This window comes from Pomacea canaliculata, linkage group LG8 (genome assembly GCF_003073045.1).
Source record: "Pomacea canaliculata isolate SZHN2017 linkage group LG8, ASM307304v1, whole genome shotgun sequence".
Taxonomy (NCBI): Eukaryota; Metazoa; Mollusca; class Gastropoda; order Architaenioglossa; family Ampullariidae; genus Pomacea; species Pomacea canaliculata.
In genome coordinates this window covers 26,154,501-26,173,232 of record NC_037597.1, presented here as the reverse complement: position 1 = coordinate 26,173,232, position 18,732 = coordinate 26,154,501, and positions in this window count along the sequence as shown.

Here is an 18,732-nt window from a genome sequence, read left to right as displayed (position 1 = left end):
TTGGACGCTTCATTCATGAATCTTGATATCGTATGGCTGCGTTAGCCTCGATTTAGGCCCCCGCCGGCCGCACCGTCGCTGTTCTGGTATGATGCGTTAGCAAATTTTGGGCGTGCTCAAATTCATCAACTGTGTACACTCCATCATGATGTCATGCCGGCTTGCACGCGCTTGCACTCTACTCATCGAATGGCCGCATCCTTCGTGGCAACTTGCGCTGGTAATATGAGAGCAGAGGTGGAGGAGCGATGGACGCGAGTGAGGTTGTGCTTTCACAGCCCTCCGAAAACGACAAAGCTCTCCGAGAAGCATCCCAGGTAAACTCAGAATCGTCCGTTACCCGCGCTGTTTGGAGCCCCAAAGCCACACGCGCTCTCTAATAGGGAGCGCGAATTATCCCGAGGTGCGAAATTAAGTGGTTCATGATTGTAATGTCTCCCTCTTAGTGTCCCTTGTTCGGACTTTAGTCTATTTTCCCCTTATAACCAGTACCTATCAATGGTAAGCTGATTGTGCGTTCCCTAGGTTAGATATTGTGTAAGCAGGTTGACGGTGGCGTGGCGCGCGTTTGGTTCGAGGACGGTTAGCGGACGATTGCCGTTGGAAGGTGGGACCAAGAATTTGGCCAAAGCTAAGATAACATCGGAAGCGCGTTCCGTGGATGAGCACATCAGCGCAGTAGAGACTACGTGTATAGACGCCTCGTTAATCCAACAGCACACAAGTCTACGGGGGCCCTGACAAGGAGAGCCCAAGTACCGGACTCGCGATTGATGGCCATCGGGCAACATTTGGCCATTGTCCAATCAAAAACATATACTTCTTGTTCATGATGTTGAACTTAATTTGTCAAATACCTTGGTTTCCATGAAGCGAGCCCACGCGCAGTGAAAAAATCACCAGAAATTGCTCAAGTGTTGGGTCTTGATGTCGAATTCTCATTGTTGTTGTTATTCTCAGTAAATAATTTAATCATTAAAACCTTTTGTACACTGGTGACTACTGTTAAAAATCATGGCAACAAATATTCAATTTGATAAAAACAGAAAGTGAAATATCGATAGAAACTGCTACAAGCAATCTTTATCAGTTTTCGATAAGAAGATTATTAAATAGACGAAAAAGAATAAGCTTGTGTGATTTTTGTTTCACAAGAAATCACAGAGAAAGATGTGTAAATGTTCCTAAAAAGAGTTGACAAGAACTTACATATCTGTAAAGATTATTACAATGAAAACGTTATTTAAAAAATTATAGTTTAACCGAAAATAATTTTGGTAAAAACATACAGTAAAATGTATATAAACACTATTTCATAAAACGTGTGTCAACTTCATACTAGCATTTTATTATTTATTTATTGTCTTTGGTAACCAGGAGCTATAGCCTTCAATACAACTGTATAATCATGTAGAGCAACTCCGCAAATTGCGAAATATTTACCTCATCCACCATTTTTCCAATTTTTTTCTTTGTGGGGGGGGGCAAGCAACGTTAATTGTCTTTGATAAAAGACACAGGACTTAAAAAAAGCAGAAGCATCTTTTTATGTTGATAGAGAACCCCATAAAAAAACATTCAACTTTTGATAGGATGAGACAGACAACGACCATTTCAATGTTAGTTTTGCGAAACCAGGGGCTGCGGCCATAATGTTGTCCATAGACGAACTTGTCCACTCTCAGTTGCCAAGCCCTCACACTCTCGTGCAAATTAATTTTTCTTCCAGATTGCCGCCGCTTTGCCGCCAACTGCCGCTGAGATTCTGCCGCATCAAATGAGTGCCCGATAATTCACAGTCGGCTTCAGACGCAGTCCATCATCCGCGTCGCCTCCGGCAGCTTCCCAGGCGCAATAACCAGACAAACTAAAGAGCAGCACAATTCTCTTTCCCTCGACCCTACAACCCCCTATCCCGCCCACTTCCGTCCATTCTCCACACTGCATAAGAATCCTGAATAGCGAGGGTTGTGCTCGTCTACGCCGTCTACATCACAAGGATGGAACAAGGTTTTAGCAATGGACGAGGCAAAGTATCGTATCTAAGGCAAGGAGTTGAAGTTTGGACTTTCTGGAAGGACTTGCAAAAACAACTGAATAGAATCGACCTGTAAGGTATTAAAGATAGCTTTAACGGAGTATCTTTTTTTAAGTTCCTTGTTTTTGGTATCCTTAAGTGCTGTGGAGGAGAATTCCAGCTGTGGATCCAAAGATTTTGAAAAAGTGCAAGAAGTACTCGGCTTGGCTCTACTACTAAGATTCGCAGTTATGTAGTGTTCGCTCCATTGATCTGGATTTAAATTAGAAACTTCACAAAATTATTTCTATGTCAAAGAACTCTTCGCACCAGAGCTATGGACTAAGGGCTTAGTCGCTGGGAAGAAGCTACGTGATATCCACTGACCTCCAAAGACTGCGACCAACTGAGACCAACGCTTAGTCTCTTGCGTAGTTCTCTGCTGTCAGTTCGGCGACCTTAAACAATGAATGTCACTAAACCGGAAACGTGTCACACACCTGCCTCGTTTTAGTTAGTTAACTGGAAAAAAAAATCGTCTGGCCAGAATTCTGCATCATGTAATACAAGTTCGTGATGGTGACAACTAGTGCACAAGAATGATGCAGTCCAGCTTGCGATGAAATAACGGACAACAGGTGGTCATAAAACAAGTGCCGCGGCTGACAAGAATCCCGCACACAGAAGCGACACTCCCTCCCCACGTATTCCTCCGCTCAGGGGCGGAGAACGGAAGTAAAGGAAACCTCATGTCGCGAGGACTATACGCCGTGCGACACAGCAGCAGGGGATTAAACCTCGGGCCTCATCCGCAACAACGCCGGTCCGCGGACCGACAGCAATATTTGGATCCCCTGCTACTCCACTTCCCCCACACACACCAGGTTATGGTCCCCCTCCTCCTCTGACACCCAGGGGTATGCGCTCCCTCTTTTACCTACCTCGGCTGCATCGCGGTTTCTTCACTGTCGCCACGGGCCCGCCAGCACGTCGTGCAGCACAGCGGTTCCCCCTGCTGCACGTGCAGCGCACAAAAAGGTAGGCGCTGATATCAGACACTGCCCTCGCTCTCTCCCCTCGCTGCTACTACTTCGCTCCCTTTTCCCGCAACATGGACGCTGGGGCCGGCTTGCATGTTGACACAAAAGCCTTGGGCCAGGCGCGAAAACCAGCTTGCGTGTCGGGGGAGAAATGGTCCGGCTGACTCTCCTCACTGCAGCGAGAAGATTAGGGTTCGAAAGCCAGGTGCTACTGCCTTCAAAGAGAAGTTGGCAGGAAGAGGAGCGGATAATTAGCTTGTGCGTTTATTGGCTTTGTCGGCAAGAAGCTCGTGTTTGTTTTTATCTGTCCAACCTTGCAGCTATCTGGGAAAGATCTATGCACGTGTGAGGAGGTGCTTGCGAGAATATAATCGGATACATACTAATGGGATTCTTGCAAGCTTGATTACATCACATCACATCCAATCGAGGGAAGAATGCTGTTCTGAATATGAAACCAGTGAGCTGATAGCATTGAATTTCTCCCTACTACCTTCCCTCTCTCTCACACACATCCTCCTTAGGCTCATAACTGTGTTAAATGTTAAGCAGTGTCTTGAGAAAATTGGATTTTCAGAAATTTGAGTGAAAGGAGGAGCATTGCAGTTTCTAAAGCAAAGAATTATCGTTGCATTGAGCTCGTATATTTATGCAGCATTTAATGGTACAAGATGCTTAGTTTTAGCTAGTTTTTATATTTTAAAACAATTTTTCATTCTGTCGCCGGAAAGTCGCATGTTCAACGGTGGGTGACCACATTTACATTTCCTGAGTTCTGGCATCCTCCATCTTTCTTCCTGATCTCTGTGGGATTCACATAAACCATTCAGTCAGTAAAATAGAGAATACCAGACTTCAGTCCTTAGATGCATGTTTATTGTTTATTGATTATCGCCGAAGTATCAAAATCCTGGTCTTTGTTTCGTACGCTTGTAGTTAGGCCACCATAGGTAACAACGTTAATTAGGAAAGTGGATCCACGGGTTTAATTGATGAAGGTGAGGAGAGAGGGTGAGAGAAAAAAATTGGGAGATGGACAGACATAGAACTGTTTGCATGTGCATGTCTGCTGCACATTTGTTACGCGCCACGATTTTAATGAGTAACTTTTACTCAAAATGATCTTCTGTCCAAAAAAAAAATGCATCCCCCGACTTCAAAAAAATCTGAATTTTCGCAGGTGAAGTTTATCACCAGGCTAACCACACTTGTAACAACTTGCTCTCGTGGCAGACCGGCCTTCACTGAGCCCCTTCTTCTCGAAACTTGCTCGCGTCATAAACGTTTTGGTCCTCCTCCGACAAAAGACAAAAAGCTTTGCCCAGGGAGATGTTTGACAAAATGTTTGCCCAGGGAGATGTTTGTGAACAGAAGAGCGCTACTTGCTTGCTTACTTGCTCCTGCTTCTTATATCAAAGTCCAAAACCATCTCAAGGTTGAGGAGGGGGTGAATGGGTGAGAGTAACCCGCTGAGCGGGTCAATGCACATCATGTCACACTCCTGTGGTTTTCTTGACAACTCCTCCCTGGCGTTGCTGTTCCTCCGCGAGTCAGTTCAAATCCGTCATTTTTTTTCAAAAATCTCCCCAGCACGGCCTCTGTTTAATTTGACTCCTCTTTTAAACTCCTTCACTTTTTGTACATCTTTTTTTATATTTTTTTGAAAGTCATTGCGATAAAGTAGCCTATTTCAGATTAAGCCATTGTACCTCAAGTTTCTTACCCCCCGTTCTGAACAGTCTAATAGAGACAGCCGTGAATGGGGATTTAGGAGGAAAGGAAGTTATTTTACACGAGGACCCTTTTATGAAACACACACTCTACCATCTCTTATCGTCAAGAGACGATGTTTGTTTTGACAAAACAGCAGCGGCGAGGGGTTTCAAAGAAGACAATAGGAAAAACATACCCTTCAGTCCTACCCGCAAGGAAACTAGGAATGAAAAAGGAGACACACTTGTGAGGATGGGGGAGGGCACCACCAACCTCCCCTCCTTCAGCTTCAAAGCAGTTTTATGTTTAGCGGTGGCGCGTTTGTCCCAAAGGGCTATAATTTGTGGCAATGTGCAAGAATTGTCAGATGCAGAAGATGATCTCGAGCAGCAAGGTCCAGCAGCATCGGTCTACGGAAAGACTATTTTATGTCGACAAATCATTCAACTTCCGCAAAACTATATACTAGGTATACACGAGGAAGCTGGAAGAAAGAAAGAATAAGTGGATGATGGAAAGAATTAGTTTGTTTACCTTTTATTTTGTTGTTGCTGGTGCTGCTGCTGTTGTTTTTTTTAATAGTTTTTTTATTAGTTGTCATAAACCAACTAATGAGTGTGTGAATGTGAATAATAATTATTATTCATAAAGATAGGAATATGTGTGGACATGTAAGTTTATAGATTTAATATGTCAATACCCCTTAGAGGGTGACAGAATAAAGAATCTTGAATCTTGTTTACTTTATTCTTTATTCTTATTCGATACAAATCCCCGTCCGCTGCTGTCTTCTGTGTCGCCCCTCTTATCACCCACCACCACCACACGTTCCACATCTTCAGTCCCCACAACACCACCAGGTAGCTTGAGAGACGAAGCTAACAATTATGCATTACACTCCGACAATGTAATCTCACGAACGTAAACACACACACGCACGCACACTTTTTAGTATCTCCAAGAATAAAAGCGCGTGCTCACTTCAAAATATGTAAAATAGTCGAAAACATTTTATTTTTATTTTTTATCATCAGCAGGAAATAACAAAAACATCTAAGAAGTGTGGGTTCTTCGGTGCATGGCTGGATATCAACCGCATAAAAACAAGTTCAGGGTTTTTTCCACAACTGTAGAAGCCCTGTAACGGAGTTCCTCGCAGTGTACCGTCCCTTTTAATCACAAACGGTCAGACATCATCGGAGGATCGCAACCAGTCCTTCCTCACAGAAAACCACAAACGAAAGTCGGGGCTGACGAGGCTAGCTGAGTCTCAGCGTGGAGCCTTATTACCAGCTGGTGAATACAGGCAGGGCAGGAGAGCCGTGAAAATAGGGGCTAATCACGCCGTTAATAACAGCCCTGCGCTGGGCCACCGGCCAAAGCGGGATAACCCTCAGCGGCAGATAATCGTTGTGTGATAAGGAGCGGCTTGTCAGGAGTTGAGGGACGCCACGAGATGGCGGGACTCGCGTCCTGTCACAAGATGTTCACTCTGCCTCGGCGCTTGCATGCTCCGTGCTCGGCCGGTCGTGAACACTGTCGGCAGAAGAGTCGCAGGTATGTCTGGGGGGGACACTGGGGGGACACTGGGGGGACACTGTTGCTCGTCAGGCCGAGAGGTGGCAGTCTGGCAGACAGGACTGACGTGGCACGATGCTTGGCAAATAGTTGCACAGTTCTTACACGCAGGAAGTCATGTGTGATACTTTTACTTCTCTCACACTTTGTTTATAAGCCATGTGGAAGGATATGTTTGCATGTTATTAGCTTTCCCCGTACTTTCTCCTGATGTAATATCATCATAGTCCTATCGATCCTTTCATTAACTTGAGGATTTTGTCACATTTCCTGTCTTCAGTTTCCTCGCCACAATGATTGTCATACAACTACCACTCACCCCAGGAAACAGTTCTCGCGTGCGAGGGTTCAGTGACGTCACAACACAACAACATGGCGGCGTATTTAAATAGCCTCAGACCTTTGATACAGACATGATTATAAGTAAATAATTGTTTTTGCAACAGGAAATTTTGATCATAAATGATGCAAGACGTCATTATATACAGTATAATATATTACGCATATCACTCAAGTCCAACATCCAACATCCAACCATCAGCCTTGCCTTTCCCTTTAACACAGGTGTGAGCAGTCTCTCTAGCCTACTTGAGAGTGCAAGCTATCGAACTGAGACAAATTGAAGAACTTAAAAAAAGGGAGGAGGGGAAGGGGGCACGACGAAAGCAAACATCGCGGAGGGTGAGAGGGAACATTGTAGGGAGGGGGGAGAAATTAAAATTTACCAAAAAATCGGTGCGACTGAAAGACCACTGTGGCTACAATGAAGGGAAAAATTGCAAAGTCTTCGCAACGATACAAAAACAGCAAAGAAGAGAGTAGATAATGGACACATTTGGTTACAGGAGATTACTTAGCTACAAAAACTAGCCATGGAAGTGTGAGTGAAGTGAACATCCATGGTGTGTAGAGGGGGTGGGCAAACTAAAGGGTCAGGTGAGGTCATAACGAGCAGTGCTGCCATCTATCGATATCAAAACGAGAAAAAAGGAGATACAAACAAGAAAATCTTCAACCTCACCTGCAAACCGCGGCGCCCTTTGTACCTGCATTAGCTCGTCATTAGCATTCCAGTGACAACCCGGATGGAATAACATGTTTTGATAGATCCACGTGTTTCGCATACACATTGTGTCTCAGCTATTCCAGCAATGCATCCGGGCTTCTTTTCTTTTCATAGATGTTCCTCAGACGGTCCAGAGACCAGCCAGTGTGTGTGGACATAATGAGACAGGACGCCATGCATGACACATAGGTAAGGGGTGGGGGGGTGGGTCTGGAGAATTAGTGGTGACGACGATGATGATGAGAGGGAGGTGGGTCGGCGGGAAGGATGTCGATGTTAACAGCGATAGTAATGATTACGATGACGGAAAAGAATATAGATGAAAATTTGCGCCGAGGACGTTCACCTCATCCCTTATAGCCCTAGAACAACAATTTTAAAACGTTCCTAACTAAAATAAAATAAAGCTATTTAAGCCAGATTTCCGTTCCCATCAGCTCATCTTGATCTCAAAATGGCGGCCTATGGAAGAACACCAAAAGGAAGACGTTTGTACGCAGCGGAAACAGGACTGAAGGGGATGTTTGCTCGTCAACTTTAAGATTAGCATAACAAGTAAAATTTCATGCACAGTTGATATGGCGAGAATAGTGGGATATGACTCTTCCGGTTTTCCAAAACGAGGCTGCATTGGCCTGATGGTTACCGGGAAGAATGGCTGTGAGCTCTCTGCAAAGAAAATTCAATCATTGCCGCCCTGGTGTGTGCTAGTGTGTAATGTGGTGACAGATATGGTATGGCGGCTAAAATACCGTTTTCTTCGTTTGCAAGTAAAAAAAAAAAAACCCCAAAAGTTTGAAAGTTTCAAAACATGGAGTATACTTGTATATAAGCGTATACTTGTTGAGTGTATGTTTTGCTGTTGAAAACTGTTCCAATTTATGAATAAGTAAAATAAAATACATAAAATATTGTCGACCAACTTGACAAGAAGTAAAGTTTAGATCAAGTGACAAATTATTTTATAAATGCATGATATGTTTGTAACATACAATTGTGAAGCTCTATGCGTGTCAGCCTTTGTTTAAAATTACCGTGTATTGTATGTCTTTCTATATAGCTTTCAAATATAGCAATCAAGTCGTATCCAATTACAATTCTTGTTAAGACTGTTCCTTCGCCAGGAGTCATCGCAAGTTCTTCAGTAATTGTGGCAATGTACCATTTGTTGAAGCTCAACCCACTGAAAGAACTCGCCGTTGTTTGTTATGGAGTCTTATGTTTGCTTGTAAACACCTTGAGTTCTTTCTCGAATTCGAGTGTAAAAGTGACGGCAATACTGTTAAAATTGTTTTGGCGGCTTACAACAGCTCCGAGCTGTTTTCAAGTTAGAAGAAAAAACTTTTTTAAGACGTTGCTAAAACGCTCATGCAACGCATCTAAATGGCTTAAGAGGGATTTTTGAAAAATTTAGAAAAGTTTTAAGTTTCTGAAACATGTGTGCAACTGGCCCCTGGCTTTCAATTAGCGCGAACAGTGTTTCAGTTCTTGGCAGACAAGACCTGCCATGGGAGATAACGCGTGACCGAGTTAACTGCCCTTGCTCCTCATCTCATCAAGTCCAGCAGCTAAGTGTCTGTCATCGGCCAACGCTCGCCTGTCGTCGGAGTGGGTGGGCAGTGCTCTCAGTGTTTGACGGACATCACCGACCATCGTACAGACGTGGACAGGCGGGCTCTGGTGTCGATTGTTTGCAGACCATTGACCACGAGTGTCCAGCCTCACACGAGAAGTGGTCCACATTAATTAGGCTGCTTTGCTACCTTTTCACCAACGTGTTACCTGAGATGTGCAGAGTTCAAAGAGGGTTAATATTTCCACTGTCCTTTTGTCTTCGTTTAACTTTTGTTACTTTTGTCTGGTCTGCTCACTTGACGCTGACGATTGAGGTGCCAGAAGCAAAGTAGTAATTGACTGTCCACCTCTTACCTGTCTTTGTAGGTCTGTCCACGTTTTTACACTAACAACCCCAGCAGGCAGCAGGATACTTGACTAAGACTGTTGTAGGCTGATAGCCATTGGTGTCATCCTCGGTCTCTATTGAGGGAAGGTTTTGTTGCCCAGGATGTAAATGACCTTAGTCAGCCCTCTCTGGAACCATCTCGCTCCCAGATGGTAGCATCGTCTGAGGAGAAGACATGGCAGCTATGTTCCCCCACCGAAGGACACCCTTCCGTGTTCTTTTAGTCTTCCTTTCAGTTTTCTTTCCTTTTCACGAGTAAGCTTGTCATAGTCGTGGCACTCAATGAAGTAGATGTTACCTGCTTTTTCCCAAGTTGTCAATCTTGTCTGTGGGTGCTACTAATCTGGTGCGGATGCTGCTGCACAGCTTCACATAGACAGTAGCCCCGTTCTTCCTGATCTTACAGGAGATGGGTTCTGTGACACCTTTCAGGTACGGACTGGTGACACACCCACGCCGCGGGGTTTCTCTGATCAATGAAGGGTGGGGAGCGGTCCAAAACCTCCCGGGTACGTGCTGTGCCCACTGGGGTAGCCCGAAATGCTGAGCACTTTCTCCAGCTGTTGAAGCTCCCCCCAAAGCTGCATTCGATCAGAGATGGTCTTTGCTCGATGACGAAGAATGTGGATCACCCCCAGGTTATGTTGGGGAGTTGATGACTACTAAATTGGAGGCAACGATCTCGAACTGCTAACTACCAATCTTGCACAAATGGTTTTTGGGCTCCTCTGGAGAGAAAGTCATATTTTCAAGGTTTCTCCACCTAAGGACAGCTTTCAGACTTTGCACTAAATAGTTCCTTTCAGCATCTTTGGGTATTAGACGTTTTGTCCTTTTGTTTCGGGTTACTGACATTGAGATGCAATGAAGTGTGTGAGTGATTGTGTGAACAATGGAAGAAAATGAAAAACTTTATGAAATGAGCTCCCTCCTATTTTTTGGTCAAATATAAAACACTTATCACATTCATCCAATTCTTTTAGCCTCTCGTCCTTCCACACATATTTTCTCCGTATTATCAGAGTTCTCGTCGCTAATTCGCTCGCAGGCTCCCGTTAAGAAGAATAACACACGATAGCTGAGCCTAGGAGAGCACATTTCCAAGGTAAACATTTTTCACTCCCTGTGGCTCGCGGCGTCAGGTGCCTCAGGCCTAAATAATATGTGAAGCCTGCTTGTCCCGCTCAACTGCTACCTTGATTTCTTGCCACCTGTCAAGAAAGGGGTAAAGAAAGTTTAGGGGAAAAGAGAGAAAGAGTACTGACATAGCACCAAACAGTTTAATTATGGTAATTATGTTCAGAAAGGCTCACTCCCTAGCATCCTTGGTTCAGGGCTGTCATGGAGACAGGCTGTCTCTTCGATGTTTTGATTTATTAATCAGGCAACAAAAAGGATTTGTCCACAACCTACCCCTACTATCCAGGAGCAAGTAATTACTCTCAACCCCCAGTAGACTCCCTTACGCCCTTTGGGCTCCGCAGAGAACTCTTTTTGGCCAGCATTATGTTCTCCGACATCGGAGCCGCGGTCCCTTTCACAGAAGGAGCAAGAGAAGTGCGCCAAGATCCGAATCCGACACCCAAGCCAGCTTTTGTCCCGCCTGGGGTCCGATGACTCGCCCTATTAGCGCTGGACGCTCGCAGCCAGCAAGGGGACGCGAACCGCTGCCGGATAGAAATCCGATCCAGGTTTGATTGTCGCGGCTCGGAGTGAAAACGCGGAAACTATGGCAGCAAGGTACGTTTTCACACTACTCGGCAGGGCACGTGGTTCGATTCGCCAAAATTAAAAATATAAAAACAAAAAAAGAAGCAGCTCTTATGATCAACATCCAGCATCTGCGTTGCTCTCTGGATTAACAGAGGTGAGTGAGTACCGTTTGAGCATCGTTAATAAACAATTATTTCGTTACATCACATATGTTAATAAAAAAAGACTGGCTGCCCCCAAGTTTGAGAATCATCTTCTCTTCTCTTGAGCATCAATACCAATTAAATGTGAGAGAGAGAGAGGGGAAGAAGGTGGAGGGTGAGACAATCTAAAGTGTCAAGAAAGTGTCGCCAGCTGACTCTTTAGTAGTAGGTATTTCTTGAGTTCAATGTGACAAACGGGTATTTAGATAACAACTATAATCGCTATGACAGGCTTGACTTTTAAAAAAATATATCTGTATACACTGCGACCGCAACTCTGTCATACTCCAGATAGCTAGTTAGCGCATGCACATACCCCAGAAGGGAAGGGAGCTGGGGAAATCACATGCTAAAAAGTGCCATAGAGATGTGACTTGCGATTGCCATGCTCCTTACAGCCACCCGACTAAAAAGTAAACTATAATTAAGGCACATGCATATTTTGCAATCAAACACCGGTCCATACACGTCCCCCTGCACAAGGACTTCCACCAAATTAAACGAGCGATCAAAGGTGGGGGGATAGGAGGCCAGGGAAGGGAGGAAAACTCCGGCGACCTGAGAGCCACAAGCAAGTTCGCAAAATTACAAACCACGGAGGCAGCTCCGCTCCCCAGGGAGGCCGCGACGAGGGCCGGCCCAGTCTACCCTGTTGCTGCACCCTGAATAGACTCGGTCCCCACGGGGCCCTCGTGGGCTTTGTGCGGAGAGTACAGGGGAGTTGTTTGCAAACTCAATTATAGTATACAAATTGTTAAGTTTGCCTCACGGAGTATAGCCATTGTCGTGATCGCTGTCAACAGCATTGACACACTGTCCTGCCTGCGCTCAATGCACGAACACCAGTGCCAAAACAGGCGGAAACACACACCATCACCAGTGCGCTGGGCGGAAAATCCGCACAACAGTTAGTCCCCCTTTCTTTTCATCCTTCCGAGCCAAGACGTGAATTTTTTAAATTCTTTTACGTTTCAGAAAAATTTCGAAAATGTTCTTAATTCACCCTCGGCAGTTTGCATCAAAGAAGGCAGTGGGCCTCCTTTCCAACTGTTATAATGTTTTTTTTCCGAAATTACGCAGTTGGCGACGAATGTGGTGACGAGTTGTCTGTCCGTCTGTCTCAGAATGTATAAATATAATATAAAATGAGTTCAGGTCTCCAGTTACAGATCAACCAAAAAAAAAAAAAAAAAAAAAAAAAAAAAGGCCCAAGGAAGCATTGAACCGGCGACTTTCCGAGCACACACAGACACACGACATGCGCGCGCACCCCTCAAACTCATGCACGCAACACACAACACACTCATTACAACATCACACTCACAAGCATAACGCACATTACAGACACAGTCACATATGCACGAACACACAAACGCACTCACAGACACATATGTACACATGTACACATGCACAACTCGACATACAGACGCATATTCACACACAGACACACTGATACAGTCACAATGTCAATGTTTTGCTATTGCCTACGTTTCCCACTCCTCTATTCTGCGAGAGGTTTTATCTCGACACAGTGTGTCTAAAGCACCCGGGTAGATTACCCTTAACACGTCGAACCCAAGATTTTATTGTCCACAAGTACAATGGTGGAATTAGCATTTTAAGTAGTTTATTTCAAAAAGTGTCGGATCTTTGGTACAAAATGGCAACGCAAAGTAGTTTCAACACAAAGTCCGCTGAAAGCCTCTACCTGGCTTTCTATTACCTGTTCATACACTCACACACACTACCCATACACTACCCTGTTGACTCGAAAAGCGACTTGGACGAGAGACGAAGCAGAGGGCTGATCCAACTGGCGAAAATCACGGCGCGTCACCCGGGTGTCAGCGTGAGGCTCGAGCAGAGGTTAGTCAAGATACACGCACACACACACACATGCTCTCACACACACACACACGCGCGCGAACCCCACACATGCACGCACACGCACACTCTCGCACACTCACGCACACACACACACGCACACGCACGCAGAGCCTCGGCATGTTGGCGGAAAACATCAAACTTTATCGCAGCCGGAGAGGGTAATTCGTATATTTTTTCATTAACGGGTGTGTACGCTCAACAATGCCAGAAGGGCGAGTGGGAAGTCATTCAGAGTGCGACTGCAGCCTCTGTAAACGCAGTCAGGGTGTTGTTGTAGGAACTTGAAAAGAAGTCGGGAAGCGCCAGAGAGTGATAGCTAAACATACAACACCCTGAGTTTACCTCAAGTGACGGGTGCACGGCCACAGGGAGTGTTGCAAAAGAATATTTCGCAAAATTGTTTAGACGAAGGCTGCGAAATTGTCTTGGAAAACACGATGCGGGCAACACGGTCACCTCTCCTGCAACCAGCAGCCACTGGCGTCTCCCTCCTTCAACCGAGTAACCTGCAGGACGAGGTTCACCTGTGTCTATTTGTTGTTTTCGGGTGACATCATCCATTTGTGCGCATGACGAGCGACCGTCCATCTTTGACAATATCGAAAACAAAGAAGAGAACGACGATGGCGACGACAACGACGACGACGGGATGATGATGCTACCGCTTGCTGATGTGGCAGGCGAGGTCTCATCGTCAGGAATCGCGTCAGTGAAAGACAACTGCAGCGCCGCCTGGCGAGGTCCGTGGCCGGTGGCTGCCCTGCAGGGGAGTGGGATGGATGGGGAGGTTGGAGAGCTGCTGCAGCAGACGACAGAAAGCTATTTACCAACCTGCAATTGATTGCAATGCCTCGTGTAATTACTGTTCTCGCAGCGCTTTTGGAGGTGATTTCCCCTTCCTGTTTTGTTACTTCTCCCTAATTTTTTCCCCTCCACACGGATTTATAGCCACGCAGACCCCCTCCTAACCCTACTGCACCCCAACTCCCTCACTTCTAAAGACTTGGGGGGATGTGTACTTCCACCACCATTCTCCCCTCTCTTTATTGCAATACGACCAAAACCACTCTCCTGGGAAAGCGTGAGAAAAGCAGAAGGGAGAAAGTGAAAGAGAAAAAAATTTAAAGGAAGAATAAAGTTTGGACCACACGAAAATCCCTGAAAATGTCTTCTAGATTAGTGTATTCGCACACTTAAAACTGTGTTTAGTATTCCTGCCTTTTACCTGATGCCAGTATTCAGAAGAAAGCGAAAGATCGGTGACTTTTTGTGTAAGCAAATATCCTTGCTCCTCACGGCGTGTATTGATTGCTGCGAGAGACAGAGGTGTGTCTGTGTGCGTGTGTGTGCGTGTGTGTGTGTGAGTGTGTGTGTGTGTGTTGCGGGTGTGGGGAGGACGAGGTGAGGGGAGCTTGTCTGCCATTATTGGCCGATGTCTCGACAAATAACAAAGCTTCCCTGCAGGAATCAGGCGCAGCATCGGATTAAAGAGGAGATAAGTCTGGCAATCGCAGAGATGTCGCCACAAAGGTTAGCTGCAGAAAGGAAATAGCGGCACTCGGGGTAAACACTCAGTAGCCGGGTTGTCTACCTTGCCTCTATTGTCTACCCTTCTTCATCAAGTTAGCTCCCACTTCTGTGTAAAGTTAGAAGGTCGAGTTTCTGATGGTGAGTCCTACTCAGCCCTGATGGCTTCATCTTTCTTCTGTTTGTCCGATTTTGTCTGCAGCTTGGACAGCATCCAGCATTCAGAGATGAAAAAATCCTCAATGACTGACTATCTTTAAACGTTTCCATGTGTTCATTCCTGGTTTCTTATTCTGTCTTCAGGAGTACCTTTCAGCATGAGACCCAGAAAGAGTGAGTTTCCTCACTTTCCCCAGTTCTTCTGCTGATATCTAACGAAGTGCATTTTTCTTCAAAAACAAATTTTCACAGACTGCAATGGTCTTGACTGAACCAAATGTCAAATACACTCCTATTTATTAAAATATTTAACTGTCATTATCTACAGGTATGTTTATTTCGCAACAAAATTTAGGACGAAGAAGAATGCACAAATATAAGACCGGAAATTCTAAGTGAAATAATAATTTATATAAAAAATATTCTTATTTTATGAACATGTTTGATATTCCATTCCATCATGCTGATTTTCTCCTAGAAGATAATCAAGATATTTCCTTTCACACCCTTATTTTTCCATCCTTGGATGCTAATGTCAGGCCAGTGTTTGTAGACTGTCTGTGTGTCAGACAGACACAGGGAGGGGGACGTAAGGTACTTGACACTTCAAGGGACCCTCCTGACTAAAGACAACTTGTTAGTCTCACCCTCTCTGTGCGAGCGCCCCTCCAGGGCCTTGGAATCAAATGCTTTGACAATACAGACCGGATCACTCACTGATGTCGGCGCTTCTGCCACGAGTTCAGCTCCGAGAAACAAGAAAAGAAGACTAGGCCACAGATCTTTGTTTGTTCTGATAAAAGGATTCGGCTTTACATTATGTTTGTTGTTTTCCCACAACCAGAGCTTTACGATAACAATGCCAATGGACAAAAGAAACATTCCATTTAACTTAATTGCAATTTTTTTCAAGAAGCACCCGGAGAAGACAGATATGTTAACTTGAAACTTTAAATGATTTTTCTCGAACGTTTCTTTTTTTAACCCTCTTTCCCCTAACGGTCTTTCTTTCTCATGAACAGACAGACAGACGGACGGACGGACAAATAAAGTGAAGAGAACACCGTCCGACCCTCAGAGCAGGCGAGTGAATGTGGAGGAGGCTGTTCTTGCCCCTGCCCAGGGTTATGGTTTAAGAGGACTCCCTTATTTTATTCCTAATTATCACTGCACGTAATTAGTGGGTCTGTCGCCATGGCCATCTCATTAAATTTCTAACAATCACACCTCTTGTCACCTTCTTTCTTTCAACCATGCGGGGCAGAGAGGGAAGTGGGGAGGGGTGGGTATCAAAGGGAGGGGTGCGAGAAGGGAAAGTTGTTTGGAGAAGCACAATATGTTGTTTGTTGTGTGAAATGTCGCATGCAGTCAATTGTTTACATGCTGGATGTTGTGTAAAATGCTGGATGCTCTGTGTTGTTTAAAATATGATGTATGTTGTGTGAATTGTGTGAAATGTGTATGTTGGCTGCAGTGTATATGAACTTCCATATACTGTATGTTACAACTTTCATATTAGTTGTTGTCCTCATAATTATACGCACGTATGTTTGTAAAAAGCATTGTGCCTGAGACAAGATTTGAACCCAGGACAGCCAATCATCACCGGATCTCCCCAAAATATGCGGGGTTATATTTAACAGCAAAATTAAATAACAATCTTTAAATTTAAGAGAAGGTTTCAAATATGGCAGCAATTAGGAAGAAAAAGGAGCAGCAAAAATGATGATGATGATGATGATGAATATGATGATGATGATGACGACGACGACGACGACGACGACGACGACGACGACCAGTTATAAAAAATAGCTGATTGTCCGCGGTGCAAGGTCCAGGGGAGTTTTTGTTCCTGAAATCACACCATTCCATCACCTCTGGTGTTGGTGCTCCGACCCACTCTTGTCTCCATTGTATCTGCGAGTTGCAGACGATCCTCGGGTGTATTGCTCTGTTACCTGCTTACGATTCCCGGCGTAAGAACGGCCAAGGAGCCGTTAATCCTGGGCTTTGGCGGAGTGAAAGCCGGGTCTTGACTACGATTTCCACTGGGCCTGGAATTTGCGGCGCTTACTGAGGGCCATTTATTTGCGACACCAAGACTGTGACAGGCCTATCGACTGCACATCCTGCTGGCTGTTATAATGAGGATGATGAATGTCGGTCACATTAATTACACAAAAATGGCGGGTTCGCTCGGACTTAAGCGCGTGCTCGGTAATATGACGAAACATTTTTCGCGCTCGGAAGAATGAGGAGGGAAAAAACATTTATAAAGGAAAACGACAGGATCCTATATTTGTATCTGTTTTATCTACGCAAAAATTCCCATAAAGTTACACGGTTCGCAAAAAAGTAATTCATTTCGGTTCTTCATCTTCATCTGACTGGCTGGCTGGTTGTCTGTATGTTTTTGTCTATGCATTTGTGTGTGTGTGTGCACAGATAAATGATGATGTGAGCGGGTGAAGGTGTGGGTGCGTCAATCCTTGCTTGTATACTCATGTATCTGCAGGCGCGGACAGATACATTTCTCTTTGAAGTTTAGCCAGCTTCATCGGCTCAATCATCGACTCTGTAGAGAATCGTGTCTATTACTATCTTAGGGAGACAATAATGGAAGGGTGGGGTGGATCGACAGACAGGGTGGAGCAGTCATTTTGGTAAGAAACGTTTTAACTACATGAAGGACCTGATATAAATGGGGCGCTAAAAATACACCCACAACTCTTTCAAGATAAATTCTCCCTCACCCACCAATCCCATTGGGAAGAGACTAAGCAGAAAATATCAATACGACAACCTCAGCCCCTAAGTGTGACGTATGCTAGGGAGGCGCCGGGTAGCGGGTTAACAACACTGCAACCGCCATTGGAGAAAGCTACTTCTGTCAAGGTCTTGTTACTTAAAGGCCCACCCAGCTTCAAAATGTTTTTGTTTCTCCACAAATCGTACAAAATACAAAGTTTCCAAATCTCAGGGAAGATCACTGTTTAGTTGAAGCACTCTTTCTTACATCGGAGTTCAAACCTGCGTTTTGGAGAGATAAAAAACTCACTTACAGCAACCCTAAGGCCAAAGCATGATCCGCTTGGGCTCTTAATTCTGAAATTATAATTTAGGTCAATTCACGGGAGCTTCACCGTGATTTATTACTAATTCACAATTGATGTTTATGACAAGCTATGTTCTCAGGACCTGTTAACAGTTGTGACCTTAAGATTATGTTTGACTCGGGTTGGTCTTTAAGGACTGGCGAACTAACGAGGGGAGGTGCGGTCTCCAACCTGAAATACCTGGCGAGCTCGCTAGTTATGCGCGGCATTGGGAAGCAGTCGTCTGCTTGATGTTGCTAGGACTACTCGGCGCATCATCCTCCAGCAGACGATGTGAGAAGAACCGAGAAAAAAAAAAAAAAAAGAGCGAACGTGCGAGTGTGTTGCCCCCGAAAGAAAGAGAAAGGAAAAGGATAAAATTATGTCGAATCACATGCGCTTTCACAGGCAACTAACAACAACAACAACAACAACAACAACAACAACAACAACAACAACAAAAAAGAGTGGCGCAAATGAAGGGCGTCTGCTTCTAGCTGGGAATATGAGTAGCATCGATACATTTGCATAGCACTGCCCCTCCGTGTGTCAAATATCTATATTATTTTTTTGAAGTGCACGAAAGTACAAATTTGAACAAGGACACCAGCTGCTTGCTACGAGTTTGATCGATGAACACATCCACAAATTAATGCATGAAATCATTAGTAAACAATTGGTATTTTGCCGATTAGAGGTCGATCCAGTGCTAAGAATATGTAAATAAATTCATCGGTAATCAAACTATTTAGCAACGAAGGGCTGCACTGT